Genomic DNA, 20,852 nt, shown 5'->3' with positions numbered 1-20,852 from the left:
GATCCGTGACCTCCGCACCCAGGCACAGGGTAAGGCCGGGGGGGTGGGGGGCTGCCACAGAAGCAAACTCAGGGACAGAGAAGGGGCTTTCGCACCAGACTCGTCCCAGCACAAGCTTCCTGCAGGCGCCTTACTGAGGGGAGGGAGGAAGCCGTGAAAAGCCCTCCCTGCACTCCAGCCGGAGGTCACCAGGCCCTGAGAGTATGAGACCACAGCCAGGCCAGGCGCAGAGTCTGAACTGGGCCGCCGAGGCCCCGGGAGCCACGGATGGAGTTCTGAACAGAGTGTCTTCATGTTTGTCATTTTAGACCAATCACTCCAGAGCCTGAGGGCGGAGAAACCAGCAATAATGTGGAAACGGCCTCCAAGTCTTCTATAGCACGTGGACGCTATCTGATAGTAAGCAAGGGAGTGGAAGACACATGACCGAGCCTTCCAGAAGTGACATGCTGAGTGGGGCCGCACACTGGCCCCAGATGCCCCGAGATCCGAACACAGCAGCTCTGGGGACCTCCCTGGAGACAGCGGAGAAACGGAGCTCGTATCTCTGTGAAACCCAGCAGACCTGGACTCCAGAGTCAACAGCACGCCAGGCTCCGGAGCTCTCGGACACTCCGTCCCCTCCTGACCGCAAGCGTCGTGCCGCCACCTGTCCGGGTGGTCACGGGGACGGTGAGACACTGCGTGCACGGGGTGGGGAGAACACCGGAGGCCCTCGGACGACAGCGGGGAGGCGGGAGGCTCTGAACACCTCCGACTACGGCTCGTGCCAGGTACACGCGCGCGCCACACACGGGCACACGGGGGACACGGGGACAGTTACGGAAGGTGTTGTCCTCAGGGACTTTACAGAAAAATAAACAGCTCTGCCTGCGTGTCTTGCCTCAGGAAAACAGAAACTCGCAATCAGCCAGCGGGCAGCCGAGACTCGGTGGTACCAGACACAGTTTTCTAGGAATCAGAGCCCCTTCATGTATTCTCTGGGCTCTCCTGGAACATCCATGAACCGTAACAAGGCTTGCAGGGACCACCTCACTGTCCATGGCCTCGGAGCACCCACCGCTCTGTGGTATTTTTACAGCTACTTTTGGAGAAAGGAGCTGCAGGGATCGCGTACTCGGAATTTAACCGGTATTTAGTGTGCCCATTATAGCTGCAAACACAGCCTGTTCCCGCGTGCGGTTGGAGAGGTGGCCAGGAAGGAGCCCTGGAAAGTCACAGCACGGAAATAGCATGTGGCCTGTCTGTTTGAAAAAACCGGTCCCTCTGTGGCCAGCAGTGAGAAGACAAATGAGAGCCTGAAGCAGACATAAGACAGGGACGAGATGAGTCCCCGCTATGGGACACTCCGCAGGCTGCTTGCCGAGCTGGCGGTCTCCCTGGGAAGCCCACGGCAGGCCCAGGGCTAGGGTTGAGGAGATGCGGCAAGTCTGGCTGGAAACCTGGGGTTCCCCAAGCAAAAGGGCAGGACAGACAGAAGCTTGCATTGAAGAAGTCATTCATGGTGGAAATGTGACCTCAAGTCCTGGTTGGCTCCACAGGGAGCAGCCACACTAGCTGGTTGTAGGAATGAGCTGGTGGTGGCAGAGCCCAGAAGGAGCCGTGTAGACGTGAACTCTGCTCCGGCCACCAGCCGAGCCGTGACCCCCTTGGAGCTCCTGGTTTCTCTTCCGTTAGAGGGAGGGGTTAAAGGCACAGGAGTGTTGGTGGGCTCTGCAGCTCCCCAGCTCGACCAGAGGACAGGGTAGGAAGCCTTAGCTAGTGCAGGGTCAGGTGCCCCAAATTTGTTCCAGTCTGAGTAGGCTCTGACTTTTATTCCATTTATTTTTAAGACCTTGGCCTACCGTGAGACTTATTTGAAGAAAGGGCCACCGCACCACCACCTCCCCAAAATAATTCTGGAAACTGCTGTAGCACAGAGCTCCATGATTTCCTTTGAGCTGAAGGTTCTACGAGGTTACATCCAGACACACGGGTATTGCCATACAGGGAAACATTCAGGAGGAAAGGCCCATCTGATAGCCCCTAACAGGGTCTGGCACAGTGCCACAGACCTAACAAACACATTGGAAAATGAAACCCTGGTGGGTCTCAGAAGTTCAAGTCCCTCAGAAAAACATGGGACAAAGAGGTTTCTTTTTTAAAAATCTATATATACTATCGGCCTTTTCTTTTGTGCCTGGTCATGGTGTGAGCCCCCTTATATACATGTTGATACACTATAGAAAATAAAAGTAAAATGAAATTATAGAACTAAAAACTCTATAATACCTTGTTGAAAATAACTAGTTTTGAAAATGTCCTGTCCTTTCTTTATGTTTATGGATGGATATTAATGGAGGAAGGAGCTTCTCTACTTGCATACAGGTTGGACCTGCATCATTCACTCAGTCCAAACTGACCGACGAACAGGTCTTCACAGTAATACTCGCACACTCTCCACTGACAGTCTGCACGGAGGCACCAGCGCCTTCCTGACTGAAGGCTTAGCACCCTCCGGGATACTCCCAATACAGAAATGGGTCTAGGACTCAGGAGACCACACCTCTAGTAGCAACAAAGATGTAATGACCTTAAAACAAAAAGGGGAGATAGCTACTCCTCTCAGTAGGATGAATTATATCCTATAAAGTTCCCTCACACTGGAAAATAACAAAAGCCCAGTTAAAATATTGAACTAAGAAAAAGCACACATAGCTTATAAATTTGAGTCAACCACAGAGTTCTATAGCTTTGCGTATTTTAAAAACCAAGGATTTACAATATTTGTCTTAGACTTTATGTATATTATATGGTAAAATTTCAGCAGCATCCACTAGGAGAAAAGGAATAGAATGTGTAACTGTCCAATTATAAAAGGAAAAAATTACAATAAGATTATAAAGAAATGAACATGCATTTTAAAAAAAAGGAAGAGGGGTGCCTGGGTGGCTCAGTGGGTTAAGCCTCTGCCTTCAGTTCAGGTCATGATCCCAGGGTCCTGGGATGGAGTCCCGCATCAGGCTCTCTGTGCAGCGGGAAGCCTGCTTCCTCCCCTTTCTCTCTGCCTGCCTATCTGCCTACTTGTGATCTCTCTCTCTCTCTGTCAAATAAATAAACAAAATATTTAAAAAAATAAATAAAAATAAACAAATAAATAAAAGGAAGAAAGAAAATAGTATAAAATAACTTGGGAGATGAAATCCAAATATATTAAAGCTCATAAGAAATAGATGGGTTATGAAATTGATAGCCAAAAGGAAAAAAAAAATGATAAAACTGAACTGTAACGAGAGGCAGATGCAGAAAACCTTAAGAAATTGGAAAGATTGGAAGTCAAAGGGCAGAAAAAAGTGATCCAGGGAAGTGCTAACCAAAAAAAAGCTATCAGAAAAATTAGCATTTAAGCCAAAAAGCATAACTAGAAAAAAGAAAGCAACTACATAACAACAAAAGGTCCACTTCATTATGGTGCTATACAAATTCTATATTTGTATACATCGAATAGCTTCAAAACATAAAAAGAGAAATTGATAGAGTCACTGAAAAAATGTCAACTACACCATCAGAGGGGAAATTCATTAGATATTACATAATACAACAAACATACAAAATTTGTAAAAATATGGGAGATATAAAAAGCACTATCAATGTAAATTTAATAAATATGTAAACCTCATAATCAACAAAGTGAGAATTCACAAACTTCTCGAAACTATACAGAACTTACAAAACCTGAGACCACACGGGGCATTAAAAAAAAAAAAAATGACCCAGCAAATTTCAAATCATGGTATCACAAGGACCAGGCATTCTGCACTCAGTGCAGTCAAGACAGACATCAATGATGTAAAGAGTCCCCAGATGTGAGAACTGTAAAAGACTTCATAACTCACGGGTTCAGAAGAAAGTACAGAACAATGATAAGAATATCATTTAACCAAAGTTGAGATGCCATTAAAGCAGTAGTGAGAGGCAAACTGATTATCTTAATGCCTCTATTAGAAAAGAAGCCTAAACGGGATTGAGTTGTCTGAGGCTTAAGAAGTTAGGAAAGCAACTACAGAATAAACACATAGTAGAAGGGAAGACCCATTACAGATAAAAATGAAAATAAAACACAAATAAATCTAAAGAGAATCAACAAAGCCAAAAGTGTTTTTTCTTTGAAAATAATAATAAAATGTACACTCTTTGGCAAGTTGGTCAAGAAAAAAAAGAAAAGAAACTATGTATGTAATGAAACCTAAATAGCAGAGACTTAAAATTCAATGAGTAATTTTGCACTGATTTTAACTTGAAAAAGGGAATATTAAATAGACTCCTAGAAAAATATAATTTAAGAAAACTGTCTCAAAAAGAAAGGAGTTCAGAGAGCCTGGATGGCTCAGTCGGATAAGCCTCTGCCTTCAGCTCAGGTCATGATCCTGGGGTCCTCGGATTTGGTCCCTGCATCAGGCTCCTTGCTCAGCAGGGAATCTGCTTCTCCCCTCCCCACAACACTCTGCGTGGTGCTTGTGCTCTCTCTCCCTTTCACTCTCTCTCACAAAAATAAATAAACAAAATCTTTTAAAAAGATGAAAGGACTTCAAATAATGTTATAAGCCTTGAAAAAAAAATTAAGCAGATAGAAATCTCCCAACAAGGGAAGCACTAGGTCTTGTTTTCAGTTGAGTGCAACCGAAATTTCAAGAGCAGATAATTCAAATCATACACAACATATTGCAAGGAATAGATACAAAAGAAAAAAAAAAGTCTTTCACAATCAGACAAAAGCAGTTAGAGTAAGCAAAAATATAGGCAGACTCACTCATGAGTAAAGAAAAAAAAATTAAACAAAGTAAGACCAAAGAGAATCCAGATGTGTATCAGAATTGTATTTAGGGGAGAAAAGCCATAAAGTTGAACGAGCTGGATTTACCTTAGGAGTATGAGAGACTTTGCCATTGGAATAACACCTGTAATACAGCACAGTAAGAGGAAAACGGTGGAAACCACACGGTCATCCTAACAGATGCAGAACAACCTTTGTTAAAACTCAATATGCATTTATGATTAAGAACATAAAACACAGCTCTGCGAAACAGAAGCATACGGGAACTTCCTTAACCTAATAAGAAACATTAAAAAAAAAAAGCAACAATAACATAATTTTTAATTAACGTAGAACATTCCTTAAAAAAAAAAAATCAGGAACAAGGAAAAGACATCTTCTATTATATCAATGCAACACTGTATTAAGGGGCCAAACTCAGACAGGAAAACAAGAAAAGAGGAGAATTGAAAAGGAATAAACAATATTTAGTCACATACGACTTTCTGTATATGAAGATCTATGGACAAAATATTAGAAATACTGAAGGCTTAGTAAAACGGCTAAATGCAAGATCAACGTACAAATGTCAACTACATGTTTATCCTCCAGCAAAGATGGAAAAGCAGCCCAGACTAAGGAGCCTAGGACCAAACACATACAAAATGTATGTACCTAGAGGAATACAGAAGACGGAAGACCTAGCTACAGAGAAGCATAAAACTACCAAAAAAAAATCTGTGAAGACAAATGTAAAGACAGTGATAGATACAATGTTCATGAATAAGACTCAGTATATATATAAAAAAAACCCTAAATTCTTTATAAACTGACATACAGAACTAATGCAATTCAAGCAACACCCAAAAGGTTTTACTGTTAACAATGGCTGTCCTGTTGTTTCATAAATTAACTTTAAAATTTCTCCAGAACAGCAAAGGTCTGAGTACAGCCAAACATCACTCAATAAGAGGAAAAAAGGTGAGGGGACCAAATCTCAAGTCTTAGTAGAGGCTACAATAATTAAGAGAATGATGGGGCACCTGGGTGACTTGGTCAGTTAAGCACGTGCCTTCGGCTCAGGTCATGATTTCAAAGTCATGGGATCAAGCCCTGCCCCAGGCTCCCAGCTCAGCGGGGAGTCTGCTTCTTCCTCTGCCCCTCCCCCCACTCATGCGCACACTCTGTCCCTCTGTGTCTCAAGTAAATAAGTGAAATAAAATAATTTTTTTAAAAAAGAGCATGCTGCAGGGGCCTGGGTGGCTCAGTGGGTTAAGCCGCTGCCTTCAGATCAGGTCATAATCCCAGGGTCCTGGGATTGAGTCCCGCATGGGGCTCCTTGCCTGGCAGGGAGCCTGCCTCTCTCTCTGCCTCTGCCTGCCTCTCTGCCCGCTTGTGTGCTTTTTCTCTCTCTCTTTCTGACAAACAAACAAATAAATAAATTAAATCTTAAAAAAAAAAAAAAAGAGCATGCTGCACTGATACAGAGGTGGGCAAATGAATAAACACGTAAATACAGAAGACCCGGGAAGAAACCTGTGCACATATGGAAACCAGAATGCACGACGGAATGTGTATTTCAGATCAATGGGAAGAACGTATTACTCAATAAATGGTTCTTGGTACATTATTTTTTCTATGGATAAAGATCATATTGGATTCTTACATCACACACCAAAATTAACTCCACATAATGTTAAAGCTGGCACAGGAAAATATAGAAGTAACTTCCAACCTCAAGATACAGAAGAGCGTCTTAAATGAAAGGCCCCAAAGATAAACGGGCAAGGTTGGCACTTTATCAAATATGCCAAAATCCAGAATGTCTATTCATCAAAAGACACACCTTGTAAAAATACATGGCGCAAATGGGGAGGTAGTAGTTTAACACATGAAACGTACATTACTCTCCAGAATATATTAAGGATGTTTTCAATGAGAAGAACATACCCAATCCAAAAAAATGAGACCAAAGAGAGGAACAGTCTTTTTACAAAGAGGAAACAGGTGGTGATTAAGCGTGCAGAAAGCTCTGTGCCCCGGGCACCTTCCGCTCACTCGACTATGAGCTGGGCAGAACTTAAGGAGCCCACAAACACAAGCGATGGGATACGACAGGCAGGGATCTTCCAAGAAACCTATTTAGTGCTGACGATGACGCAAACGGGTAAAATCACTTCTCAAATCACTGCATTTTCTCCTGAAGTTGGTCATGAATTAGCCTTTCTTCAGGCCCAGAAGCTCCTCCTAACTATATAATCAAGAAAAAAATGCAAAGACCTGGGCCCAAATATCAACAGCAGAATGTTCTAGGCCAGACAGTGAAATCACCCAACTCCCCCTGGCAGAAAGACGCATGGATTGCTGGGAGTCGACACTGTTTGGTACCCAGAATGGGAGGTTGAATAAATTCAGCCACAGAGAACCACACAGTGAAACCACAGAAACAGAGCACTGAGCAGACAGGTCTCCTCACAGCGGGAGCCCATTTCTCAGAGTCAAATTCTACAGGGTTTAGCGGGATACACACATCCCAGACTCTCAAGGGAGGGTTAGAAGGTGGGGGGGGGGCAGGGTGGACAGACGGGGGAGGAGCGTTCTTCATAGGATGCCACGGTATTGACATCTTTGCATAGGACGCAGGACGTTCCCTACATGTGCCCGGTAACTCGCACACGTGAGGACATCTGTGTATCACATCCTACTTGACGCTTCCTTAAAAGCCCTCTTTGGAAGGGTTCCAATGGCTTACCGGTTTACATTTAAAAAGGTATCTTTTGGGGCGCTTGGTGGCTCAGTTGGTTAAGCAGCCAACTCTCTATATCAGCTCAGGTCATGATCTCAGGGTCCTGGGTACAGCCCAGTGTCTTTAGGCTCTGCACTCAGCAAGGAGTCTGCTTGCGATTCTGTCTCTCCATCTCCCTCTGCCCCTCCTCACCCCACCCCTGCCACTTGCTTGCTTATGCACTCTCTCTAAAGTTAATAAATCAAGCGTTAAAAGATAAAGATCAAAAGAGTATCTTTTTATGAGTACTACATTTTTCTAGATGAGTAAACAAAAAAAAATACTGGTTTTCTCTGGGGAAATCAAAGAGACCATTTAAATTGGTATTTAATATCTTCTTTGTAGTTTTACTTTCATGATTTTACTATGTGTGTGTACTTATTTAAAAATTAAGGAACCAGCTGAGCTGGTAAACTTTCAAAGTGCAAAGTCTGAGGTTAAGAGCAAGGACGGATCCTGGATGGATTCAGAAAGCCCACTGTTGACTCGCCAGCTCTGAATTTAAAGAGAACAGGGATGGTCTATCTGAGCTGGTGGCCAGATCTCTGAATGGAAATATTGGAAGATACCCACACCCTCCCCTGCCTCCATCTCCACCACCAGATATGCAGCTCTGGGCTACAGAGGTCCAAATTCAACACCGGCACCAGCTCTTAACATCCGCGATGTCATGATCCTTAGTACAGAGGACATCCTTCATGTCCTGTCTGCTAATGGAACAAGAATCTTGCTCAGAGCATGCACTTTTGATTTATTCTCTGTTCTACAGAAAACTTCTTGATTCCTTTACAAAAGAAAAGAGTTTTGTGAAATGTTTTCTTTAGGCTAGCACCCTCTTCAAAGATTATGAAATATGATTTTTCCCCATCTTGAAATAATTTATACACAAAACACCCTGTTTCTGGTGGAACCTCACATTCACTTACTCATACAGTGGAGAAATCACAAAATGTTCCCCATTCCGATTTTTCAAAACCCCACATTGCCTTTGATCTCCTTGCTGGGGGGTTGAGAAGGTTATATTCTCTGGTGCTCTCTCCAACTCACACCACAGTGCTGCATAAAGAGGACCCAGGACAAAACTGCATGGTACTGGGTGGCCATATTGCATGGCCTACACTTCCAGGGATAGATCCCCAAAGCCCACTGGCACCCCTCCTTGCCTACACACCAACCCTGCCCATCCATGGTATCCACAGTGATAGTCCTAAACTCTGCAAATAATGCATTGGATTTCAGTACCTATGGCCGCTCCCCTAGCTGGGCATGGTTCCTAACAGGACTCCCACAAAGCACCAGTTCAAGATCATTTTGTTCCTAAGTACATATATGTGAATGGATCATGTGTCTAAAGAAGTGAAACTTCTTCCACATATATGCCAAAAATCACCTAATAATCAAATAAAAACTAGCTTTAGTGATCCACCAATAATTTAATCACTGGATCTTCCTACAAAAGAAAACCTTGGGAAGCCACCTGATCTGTGAGAAAACAAATTACCAAGACATCAGTCATGCAAGGCCCAATTTCTGGGAAGTACATCAATACAGTGGACTAAGGCTATAGAAACGCTTTAATCATACTCATTACTTTTTCTCCTGCGGCACCTTGTTTCAACCAACATACCCAGAAAGAATCTGAAAAAATATAAATTTTAATGTGCGTTTCCATATAAAATATTTCAGGGCATGACTCTATTATAACAATGCTTCAATTACATGTTTGTGCTTATTACTTGCATTTTTAGTTTGTTCTAATAACTTAAGAGACAAAGATCCTTTTCACTGCCAAACCAGTCAGCCAATGAGATGCCCTTTCTATCACCTTCGTATTAAATTCAAATGTGTTGATAGATAGATAGACACTTTTTAAAATACGAGAAATAAATTATGGAACACACTCGTAAAATCAATTATTAAAATCAGTAAAGTCAGAATGAAAATGAGTTGAGGTAATTGAATTATGTTATCCATTTGACAATAAATTATAATGACCCAATACTAATGGTTTCCTCATTGATATTTAATCAAGCAATGTTAAATGTAGCTAAGGTCATAAGTTATTTATGCAACTCCAAGTACAGGAGAAGGCATGAGATTTCTTTGGTAACTTTGTATATGCAGGAGTCTATGAAGCTCTGTTGTTAGGCTTTTAGGAATAACCAAAAAAACTACTATCTATCTATATATATATATATATATATATATTTTAAAGATTTTATTTATTTATTTGACAGAGAGAGATCACAAGTAGACAGAGAGGCAGGCAGAGAAAGGGGGAAGCAGGCTCCCTGCCGAGCAGAGAGCCCGATGTGGGGCTCGCCGAAGGCAGAGGCTTAACCCACTGAGCCACCCAGGTGCCCCGAAACTACTACACTTTTAAAATCGGGGGGAAGTCCCTGGATTTTGTTAGGTCACGTGATCCAACTTTCCCATCTGACTCTTTTCACTGCTTCCAATCTTCTCTTCATATCAGAAGCACAATGGCCCCCAATGAATCTGCCCAGAACACTTTTTTTCTTTTTAATACTGTCATTACCGTTCACAAATTTTAGTGGCTCTCCATCAGCCATGGATTGATTCTGACTCCCAATATGCAGGGTCCAGCACAGGTGGCTGCGGAGACCTCTGTCCTCTCTCTCCGTCCCCACCCCCGCCCCAGAGCCATGCACAGGGTCTCAGTTCCCGGCATCTTCCCGGCCTCAGCACCCACTCCTCATCGCCTCCGTTTTGGAAACTGGAGCTCTACGCGGTCAGCTTGTTAACATCAGTCGAAGAGAAACATTAAAGCGAAACACCTGACCTCCCCGGTCCCTCCCAGCCCCACGTGCGGCCTTGCATGTGACCGATGCCCACGGAGGTGAGAGGATGACCCGTCCAGAGAGGCCTGCAGTCCCAGGGCCATGTGCTCTCTCTCTCTCTCTCTCTCTCTCTCTCTGCCGCTCGCACCCTCCAACCCAGCAGGTGGAAACCCAGTGCTTGTGGAGGCCAAGCCCAGCCTCACACCTGCCGGCCGGCAGAGCAGCCCAGGGACCAAAGCTGCCCAAAGCTCTCCCACAAACAGAAAAGAGACAAAAATAAATAAAAAGAAATGGCAACTGAGTTACACACGGAAAATGTGCTTGTTAGGATTTATCTGAACAGAGCCTTCAGCTATGGAAACTCACAACAGCATCTCTAACTGTTCTCATTTCTAAAAATACCGCCCGTTTAACCCCCGCAGCCACTCTGAAACCGAGAGCACTACTGATGTTTTTGCTGCTAGTTAGTGTTTCAAAGGACCTTTGCCCTAAAGCTTCACTAGCCCAGAGCAGAGCTAACGGGGGGCTTCAGGGTGGGCCCTTCCTGGTGCTGGCTCACGGCCAAGGCCAGGCCACAGCTGCTCAGCCCAAGACATCTTTTTTCACCAATGACATTCTCCACTTGATGAGAAAAGCAAACCAGAATTATCTTTCAGATTTAGCTACTTCAATCCCCAAAGTGTGAACTGGGGGGTGGTTCGTATTCCATGAAGACTGTTTCTCTTTCTAAATCCTAAACATTTAAAAATAGCTCTCTGCTTGGGCTGGAATGCCATGTTCTGGTATTTTGGCCTCTTCAACGTGGCTCTTTTGTGATTCTGAAGCCATTTCACCGCTCCTGGAATTTGCTGGAGACAGACTCGCAAACAGAACGTCCTGGGAGGTGGGTGTGGGCAGGAAAACAGGCCAGTCCACCCGGCCCCAATGCATTTTCCCCAGGGAGCTTCCCTGCCTCCCTCACACCTGTGGACCTGCTCTCCATCTCCGCGCCGGTACACGCACTGCTCAGAAAGATGCCACCACCCGAAAAAGCTCAACTTTAGGTTAAAAAGCAAAAGGTTGGCAAGCACACAGTCTCCAAGGCACGTGAGGAAGGGGAAGAAGCAGCTGTAAATGTCAACGTCCGCATTTCCTCTTTCTTTCCAGGGTGCTGAAGTCCTGCCCACCTCCCCACACCTGCCTCTGCCTGCACGAAGCATCGTGCTGCTGGCCGTGTGCTCCCAGCCCCGCTCCGGGGGCCAGACAGCTACATGGGCTTGCCCATCGGGGTTTGCAGGATGGCGGGGGTAGGCCCTGGGAAGTCAGGCAGTGGGAGCCAGGCCTCGAAGGGAGGAACAGTGGAGTTTAGGCACCTGCCAAGGCCCCGGATCCCTGGTTCCCTGCACAGCTGCAGCCCAGCTCCGATGTCCCTCACCCAGTCCCACCAGGTGCCCGAACTGGATAGCGTTGACCCTCCTCTGTGCCCCCTCCACCCATCGTCCGTCCAGCCCGGGCTCTTCCTCGCCACCCCTCTGCGTCACCATCTGCAGCTCTGCAGGCGTATCTCTCTCCTGCAGACACGGTCGACTCAGGTCACCCTCTCACTCTGCACCCTCTGCTCGGCCAAACAAGAATTCGACTCTTGACCTACTGGGTGCCTCTGCTCCCCAGCTGAGCTAAGGAAACACACAATCTCCCTGACTGGGGTCTTGCTTCAGGGGTACTCCCAATGCTACCACGTGAACACTCTTTCTAGAGGACTTGTCATTCCTTCCCTGGTCTCCCCAAACTCGCAACCCCTCCTCCACCATGGCTGCCTCCGCTGGCCACCTTGTTTCTTATTTTGCAAAGAAAATAGAAGCAATCAGAGGAAAACTACTGAGTGAGCACCATACCTGGGTCCCCACATATCTGTCACTAGCCTACCCTCCCCCCACTTACCTGCAGGCCTCTTGAAGCAAGAACTGCTTGTACACAGACGCACCTCTCGCCTGCTCAAGAAATGACTGAAACAGCCCCCGTCCTACATTATCAATCTTCTGCTCTCTACTAACTTGCCACCAGCCTGTAAGTATAATGTTAATGCTTCCAACCAAAAATTAATGCTCTCGGCCTTATTTACCCAGACACCGCCCCATATTCTGCTCCCTTTGCGGCAAAGCTTCTCACGACGGTTGTCAACAATATGTCTCCAACTCCTCCCCTCCGTCCTTCCCTCTGAACTCACTCCAGTGGCACTTCTGCTTCCCGCAGTCACCAGACCCACCTGCCATTCTTCTGTTCTTCCCAAAGCCACCAATGACCTGCCTGGCGCTGACCCAAGAGAACTCTCGGCCCTCATGTCACCGGACCGTAGCTTCTGACTCCCTGCTTCTGAGATGATCTCATGTGGCTTCCAACATCTCTGGCGGCTCCTGCTTGGTCTCCTTTGCTGCCTCTTCCTTCTCTCTCGTTCTTCATAGAGCTAGAAATGTCCCAGGGCCCAGTCCTCACAACTCGCCTTTCCCTAGGATCTCATCTGATCGTGTTCCTTTAAATACCATCCACAGGCCCAAAACTCCCACTGTGCCCCAGCTCCCATCACAGTCCTCACTAGGGGAATGTACAGAGCTGTCCACTCACCATCTGTCTTACAGCCTCTCAGTGTCTCAGACTGAGCTTCCAACGTTCCTGTAGCCCAGCTTTCCCTCTCCGCAGACTTCCTGTCTCAGTGGGGGACAACTCAATCTAGTTACAGCAGCTGAAATCCCTGACGTGCTTAGATGTGACCCTTCCTCTTGCACCCCACACCCATTCTCCTGGGACATTTTAGGGACTTTATCTTCAAACTAACCAGAATATGACCACTTTTCACTACTTGCACTGCTACCAGCAGGGCAAGCCACCATTATCTCTTGTCTGAATTACTGTAACAGATTTCTCTACTGACCTCTAAATGGTCTCTTCATCTACCCTCCTCCTCCACCCCTACATCCTGTATCAATACAGAGGCCAGAGTGACTCTGTCAAAATGGATGCAGGGTACCTGGGTGGCTCAGTCAGTTAAGTGTCTGCATTTGGCTCAGGTCATGATCCCAGGGTCCTAGGATCGCGTCCCTCGTCCCACCCCCTCTGCCACTCACCCTGCTTATGCTCCCTCTGTCAGAGAAATAAATAAAATCTTAAAATAAAAATAAAAATAAAATGGAACGCAGAGCCTGTCTCTCCTCTGTTTAATACCCTGCACTGATTTCCCATCATCAAACCTAGAATTCCCCAATGTCTGCAGTGCTACACATCGTGAGCTTCCTGTCACCTCCTGACCAGCCCCCACCCCAACTCGTGTCCCTCTGCTGGTTCCCCTCCAGCCACCCTGCTTCCTCCAAGACACAAGGGAACCTCTGCAACCAGCTTTTCTCCTAACTGCAGTGCTCTTGTCCCAGACACCAAGCGGTTAGTTAGCACAACTCCTTAAATCCATGTTCAAATGTCCGCTTTTTAATGACACCTTTCTAACCACTCCCTTTAAAACTGCAAGCTACCCACCATCCTAAATTTGGTCTGCTTTTTGTTTTCTCCACGACATGCAGGCCTTGTAACAAAACATGTAATTCTCTTCTTCACCTGTCAGCTGTCTGTGGTCTGTCTCCGTCCCCACCCCCACTCCATCCTCCACTCACATCCCCACTAAACTAGGATCCCCATGAGAGCGGGGGTTTGCATCTGTTGTGTTCACTGTGGGTCCTGAGTTGCAACAGGGCCCAGGAGCACAGCCCTCTGGTTCTCCATGAATTAATAAATCAGTGAGACCCTGGACTCATTTTCAAGACCTGTTTCCCGATCTACCAAACAAGACCAGCAAGATCAACCTCACAGCTTGTTAAAAGCAGTAAATGAGGACCCATGTGGAAATCTTCATAAAATATTAATGACTCTAACAGCTGAACATAATATGTTGAGAAACATCCTTAAAATTAATTCAGGAGCAGTGTAGTAGGTAATCGCTTACACGATGTCGCTTAAGAGGTACAGAAAAATCTACCCAGGCAGGGTTACAGTCTCCCCAGTGGCCGAGATTCTACTAAGACATACATGAAGGTTTTCAAGCCTTCATTTTCCAATTTCAAAACTACCTCCGAGAAGTCCTGAGGGGAGGAGAGGAACTGTCTTCTGCCCAAATCCCGGGGTCCCTCCAGCCCTGGGGACCGCGAGCGTGCCAGACTCAGCAGAGGGCTGGGCACCTGGGGAACGTGAGGAGAGCGCAGGAGCTCAGAGAACAGGTTGAAGGAGGAGGAAGCGAGACCCACGAGGCTGACTTCAGCCACGCCAGCACCGGCCTCTCACATCTCCAAGCCAGGAGGGAAGGCAATGGACGGACCCACCAAAAACTGTATGGAATCAAACATTTGAGAAGTATCATGGTTCACTGGAGAGGTCTGTGGTATTAACAGCCCAATTCCACCCAGAAGTTAACAGATAAATCCACCCACACAGATAATTCTCAGATAATAAACTACCCCTTGGCTTGCACCTTCTGGCCACTCCCCTTCCAGTCACAGCCATCAGAGTTCTCCCGATTGGATTCCTACAGGGACACAGTCAGGTCCAAAGAAAAGCGAAAAATAAGACAAGATGATGTTCATTGTAATCCCTAAGGCAACCACTCAGAAAATAATTCCAAAACATATTCTAAAAAAGGAACAATGGAATTAAAATGGTGTACTATAAACTACTTAGCATAAAAGAAGACACAACAGAGGGGAAAAGGAACAGAAAAGACAAAGGACCCAAGGGAAACAAATAGCAAAATGGCAGGTATAAATTCTACCTTATCAGTAATTATATAAAATGGTCTAAACACTCCAATCAAAAGGCAGAATTTGGTAGAATGGAGTAAAAAAATATAAACTCTTAGAAGAGACCCATTTTAGAATAGTATCAAAAAGAATAGGATATTTACAAATAAATTTCACAAAAGATGTTTAAGACTTATACACTGAGAACTACCAAAACATCATTAAAAGAATTCAGGGGCGCCTGGGTGGCTCAGTGGGTTAAAGCCTCTGCCTTCAGCTCAGGTCATGATCTCAGGGTCCTGGGATGGAGCCCCGCATCAGGCTCTCTGCTCAGCAGGGAGCCTGCTTCCTCCTCTCTCTGTACCTGCCTCTCTGCCTACTTGTGATCTCTGTCTGTCAAATAAATAAATAAAATCTTAAAAAAAAAAAAGAATTCAAAGACCTAAATAAATGGAAAGACATCCTGTGCACGAGGGTCAGACGACAATGTTGTTAAGACAGCAATACTCCTTGATCTGATCTTTGGATTCAGTGTCCTGTCTACTCAAATCCCAGGTTCTCTTTTTTTGTTGTTGGTTTAAAATTGACAAGCTGATTCTAAAATTCATATGGGAATGCAAGAGACTTTGAATAGCCAAAAGAACCTTGAAAGAGAAGGAAAGTTGGAGTCCTACTTCCTGATGTAAAAAAAAAAAAAAAAAAGCCGAAGTAATCAAGATGGTGTGGCCTTGGCATAGGGACAGACACACAGATCACGGGATTAGAACTGACAGTCTAGAAATAAACCCATACATCAACGGGTAACTGGTTGTTAACAAGAATGTCAGGGCGTTTTAAAGGGTAAGTGACAGTCTTTTCGGCACCTGGAATGAATCACAAGACAAACTTTATACCTCTCACAAAAAATTAACCCACAACAGGCCTGACCTCAATGTAAGAGTGAAAATCATAAAACTCTTCAAAGAAAACATAGGAGTTAAATCCTTGTGGCTTTACATTAGGCACCAGTTTCTTAGGTATGTCGTCAAAAGCACACACAATAAAAAAAAAAAGAAATTTTAAAATTTCAGGTGTCAAAAAAACATCATCAATAAGGTTAAAAAAACAACTCACAGAAGGTAAGAAAATACATACAAAACATCCGACTGACAGGGACCTAGTATCTGTCCAGATTATATAAAGGACCAACTCAACTCAAGAGTAAAGAAGAGACAAATAACCCAAATCAAAAATGGGCAAAACGTCTGAAGAGACATTTCCCTAAACAAGAGACCGATATGTCCAATAAGCACATAAAATTTTCACCATTCGAGTCACACATATTTTGTATGTTAGAGGTATTGTATACTGTGTTCTTATAATAAAGTAACATAAAGAAAAGGAAATGTTGTTAAGAAAATCATTAAGGAAGAGAAAGTACATTGACAGAACTGTACTGTATTTATTAAACGAAATCTGTGTATAAGTGGGCCCCGCATGTCAAACCTGTGTTGCCCGAGGGTCAGCTGTACTTTAAAATGGTCAGTTGTACCTCGTGAAACTATTAATAAAAAAGAAATAGCAGGGGCGCCTGGGTGACTCAGTTGGTAGAACGTTTGGCTGTTCATCTTGATTCCCACATCGGGGGTAAAGATTGCTGAAATAAATACACTTAGAAACAAACAGACAGACATCAACTGGAAAAAGCTTGAGTAAGGCAAGATCACGCCTGGATCTCCCACTCTCTTCTCAAGTGCAGTGCCTGTTCAGGAACGTAACACCAACATCTGAACTTGGCTTATTTTTAGGCGTGTCTGCTCAGGGGGCAAAGGACAAAATCAATTCTGTCTTTCTAGTCACTTCAAAGAGGGGCATCCGAGAGCAGCAAATGTTTAAATGTGACCAGACGTGAGATATGCCCCGGTGCATAGACCCACAGCTACTCCTTCCTCGCTGCTCTGTGGCTAAAATGACAAGTGTTCCCAGGCGCAGCCTCAGCCCTGCATCACTCAAGACCCGGCTCCTGGCTAGGAAGCCTCCCTGTGAAGGTGGGGGGGGGTCCCACCTGCCCCCCGCGTCGCCTGGCACAGGCCCAGCCTCTTCACCTGTGGAAAAGGACCCCTCTTTGGTCCTGACACATCAAGATACTGACTCCAGAAAACCTGACCGCATTTTTGGCAAATTTATTCTCTGCCTTTACTTGGCAATAAATTCAGACCCTTCCAACAAAACACAATACAATGCAGTCTCTGACTGGCTGCTTACGCCACTTTCCCTGGGGAAGAAGAGCTGGGCGACAGAATTAGCATCTTGAGCAGGAAAGAGAAGCTCTCTGCTCAGCTGGCGCACGGGCCACAAGAGACTTTTCTAGCTGCCTTTTAAAAAGATGTATAAAGGGAAGCCGTCTGCAGAGCTCTGGACACAGAGGGGTGTGCCTGGAGCCCGTGTGGGCTTTCAGGCTGTTAGCAGGTTGCAAAGACCCTTGACCCATCCTTTCCGGAGCCCCAGGGCCAGGGAGCTGCCCACTCCCGTGCTGCCCCAGCCCAACAACCGGGCTGGAGCTAAAATGTGGCCGTGTTTCCCGCCGGGCCTTTTCATACATGTGGAGTATGAGCGGCGGCAGCCTGCAAACACAGCTCGCTGGCCTGGGTACCAGGCGCTGCTCTTAGCACTGGCTGGCCTCTGAAGCCGCAGGGCATGTGAGCGGTCAGTTCCTGTCCTGACATTTCCCCACAAGCCCCGCTATTGTTAGCGCGCAGCTCTGCAGAGCGCCAGGAATGCACAGACGGTGGTGGAGCTCAAGCCCAGTGGTACGCGCTCGGTTATCAACCTTTTCTGCCCTCCTACCAGCCGCTGAGATCCCGGGTAGGAGTGACACAAAAATGGATGGAATGTGGGGCGCCTGGCTGGCTCAGTCAGAGAAGCATGCGACTCTCAATGGGCTTGATGTCAGGGTCGTGAGTTCGAGCCCTGTGTTGGGAGCGGAGATTACAAAAAAAAAAAAAAAAAAAGGACTAAATTTATAACTAGGAGTGGTGAAGGCCTTTCAAAGTAAACCTCAAAACTAAAGAAGAAAAAAGATGCCATCAGACCAGCAATGATTAAAAATTCAACACTGCTGGATAAAAAGTCCATACTGTTGAGTGTGGTGTAATAGGAAATTTCATTTATTATTTTAGGAGTATAATAATAGGTGCCATTTTTAAAATGATTTGGAAATAGATCCAAATATAAAACATGCAGGGGCACTTGGTGGCTCAGTTGGTTAAGGCTCTGACTTCATTTCCACTCTGACTCATGACCTCAGGGTCGTGGAATTGAGCCCTACATCAGGCTCTTTCCTGGGAATGAAGTCTGATTGAGATTCTCTCCTGCTGCCCATCCCCCTGCTCACTCTCTCTCTCGCTCAAATAAATACACAAAACTTTAAATATATATATTAAAAAACACGCACACCTTTGGCCCACACGTGCCACCCTATTTATTCTACAGATAGACTGGCAAAAATATCTCCTATGTATGTAAAAACATAGTCTTGGTAGCATTCTTTGAAAGAGGAAACACTGAAAAGCTACTTAAATGTCCAGCAAGAGGGACAAAGTGAATAAATAACATGGTGTCATCCATGCAAGTCAAGAATGAGCCAGCCCTGGATGGGTTGGTATGAAAAGATGTCTAAGACACAACAGCAAATAAAAAGACATAGTACAAGACGTTTATACAACAATACAATTTGTGAACATAAATTTAAGTAATGCATTCACACATAATTTTTCTAGAAGAATGCAGAAAAAGGGAAAACCCATTGATAATCATTTTAGACTAAAGGGAATTTTACTTTTCATTTTATTCCCAACTGAACTTTTTTAATTTCTGCATTTATAACTCTAAGGTTTTAGAGATAAAGATTTTTTTTTTTTTAGCTAAAGATTTTTGATGTAGTATATTGCCCATGGAATAATACACACTGAGGAAAAAAATATTTTTGTTTGGTCTCACAAAAGATCACATTAAGTGCAAAATATTGCAACTCCGAATTAAAATCCTACAAAAACACCCCCTTGCTTTGCATTCTCAGGTCCCTGAAGCAAATCCTCAGTGTGGGGCCTGTTCTCACATCTAAACTAGGACTGGTTAGTGAAGACTCATCCTCCTTCTCCTTGTCTCTCTCTCCTCTCCATGATGGATGCACTTTTAGACTTGGTGTCTAATGATGACCAGTCACCAGCACAGAACTTTGCTCATGAAGAAAAAGTGCCCCGCTTACCTACAACTCCTCACACACAGACACGAAAGGAATCCAAAGGCAATCTTTCTTACTTCTCCCCCAATCTTTCAGTTTCCACGTTGAGGATTTCTTTTAGCTGCTGCCCAATGTGCAAGTTTCTCTTCCCCAAGTCAACACAGTCCTTTGCATTTCAGCCTGAGCAGCCAGGATAAGTGAAGGTTTTCACATATGCGATTTGTTTGACTTTAATATGAATAGAGGTCTTGTCCGGAGCCAAGAAAGCAATCTCTGTCTACAGGCGTTGTACACTAATGGTCGTGCACGCTGGGGGACAGAGGGTCCCACGGGCTTCCCTTTAGAGCTGTCCTGCAGTTAGTTGTTCCACATTTGTCTTCTCTGGGGGAAAATGAAATACTTTCTCCAGCAATGAAGACATTTGTGAGATTAGCTATGGAACAAATTCATTGGCTCATTGACTATCAATTAATTAAATGAGTTGTTTTTTTAATTATCTTGCTGTGATAAAAGGCATTTGGCTAATTCCACCATCACTCCTGATTCTGAGAAATGACTCATAAAAAAATGAAGCTGATTCTTAGCTTTAAACCTGCTCACACAAAGAGCTGACTGATTTACCCAACTGGATACTGAATCAGGCACAAAACAAGAAGCTTGTTAGAGCAGAAGCATTACCGAAGGGAGGGGTGTTGAAATGGTGAGATAAAGCATACACCAACTTTAAAGAACTTGGAAAATAATCCCTTTGACTCTATAGTTTGAAGGTAGATTTTATGTCCTGATAAGGGGGAAAAAATCTCCAGATTAAGTAGCAAAAAGCAATATGCAGTATTTCCCACTTATAAAGGGAGGTAAGGGGGGCAGGTGGGCAAGTATATGGAAGAAACTGATTAGAGGCTAAAGGCCTGGGGCAGCAGAAAGAATTTCATTGCACTGTAAAAGTTTTTGTACTTCTAGATTTTTAAATTTTTAATGTAATATATGTTTTTATTGACATGAAATTCACATGACATAAAATTAACCATTTTAAAGTAAATGATTCAGTGGCATGGATTATATTCACAATGCGCAATCAGCACCTCTAGTTCCAAAACACTTCCATCTCCCCAAAACAAAACACATCACTCATTAAACAGGGATTGCCCACCCCACCCCCCACCACCCAGTTCCTGAAAAACAGCAATCTGCATTCCGTCTCTATGGTTTTACCTATTCTGGATATTTCATATAAATGGGATAACATACTAAGTCACCTTTTGTGTGTGGCTTCTTTTGTACTTCAGTTTTAAAGACTACCATTTACATCAAATATTTCCTGAAAATATTCTATCCAAGTCACTCACTGTAATTTTTTTTTCAAAAATATTTGAACACCTAATATCTGTAAGCCAATTGTATCATGGCCCATAGATGGCAGAGAAATGAAACAATCCATGCAAAGATTATCCAGATAATCATTTTCTGCTTACTAGGGCAAAGGTTATCAGTTGACTGA

At 44.6% G+C, this 20,852-nt stretch overlaps 1 protein-coding gene across 1 annotated transcript in view; it reads right to left on the bottom strand.

Moving 5' to 3' along the window:
* RNF144A (ring finger protein 144A) overlaps positions 1–14,488 on the bottom strand; it is an 80,869-nt gene extending 66,381 nt beyond the window's left edge. The window contains exon 1 of the mRNA XM_032866784.1: positions 14,470–14,488. The gene's annotated coding sequence lies outside the window, so the exon portion shown is untranslated. The remainder of the gene's footprint in view (positions 1–14,469) is intronic.
* Positions 14,489–20,852: the final 6,364 nt, after the last annotated feature.

This window comes from Lontra canadensis, unplaced genomic scaffold (genome assembly GCF_010015895.1).
Source record: "Lontra canadensis isolate GAN:19392208 unplaced genomic scaffold, GSC_riverotter_1.0 scaffold32, whole genome shotgun sequence".
NCBI classification, from domain to species: Eukaryota; Metazoa; Chordata; class Mammalia; order Carnivora; family Mustelidae; genus Lontra; species Lontra canadensis.
The sequence above is the reverse complement of the archived record's forward strand: the minus strand, read 5'-3'. Positions and strand labels throughout refer to the sequence as shown.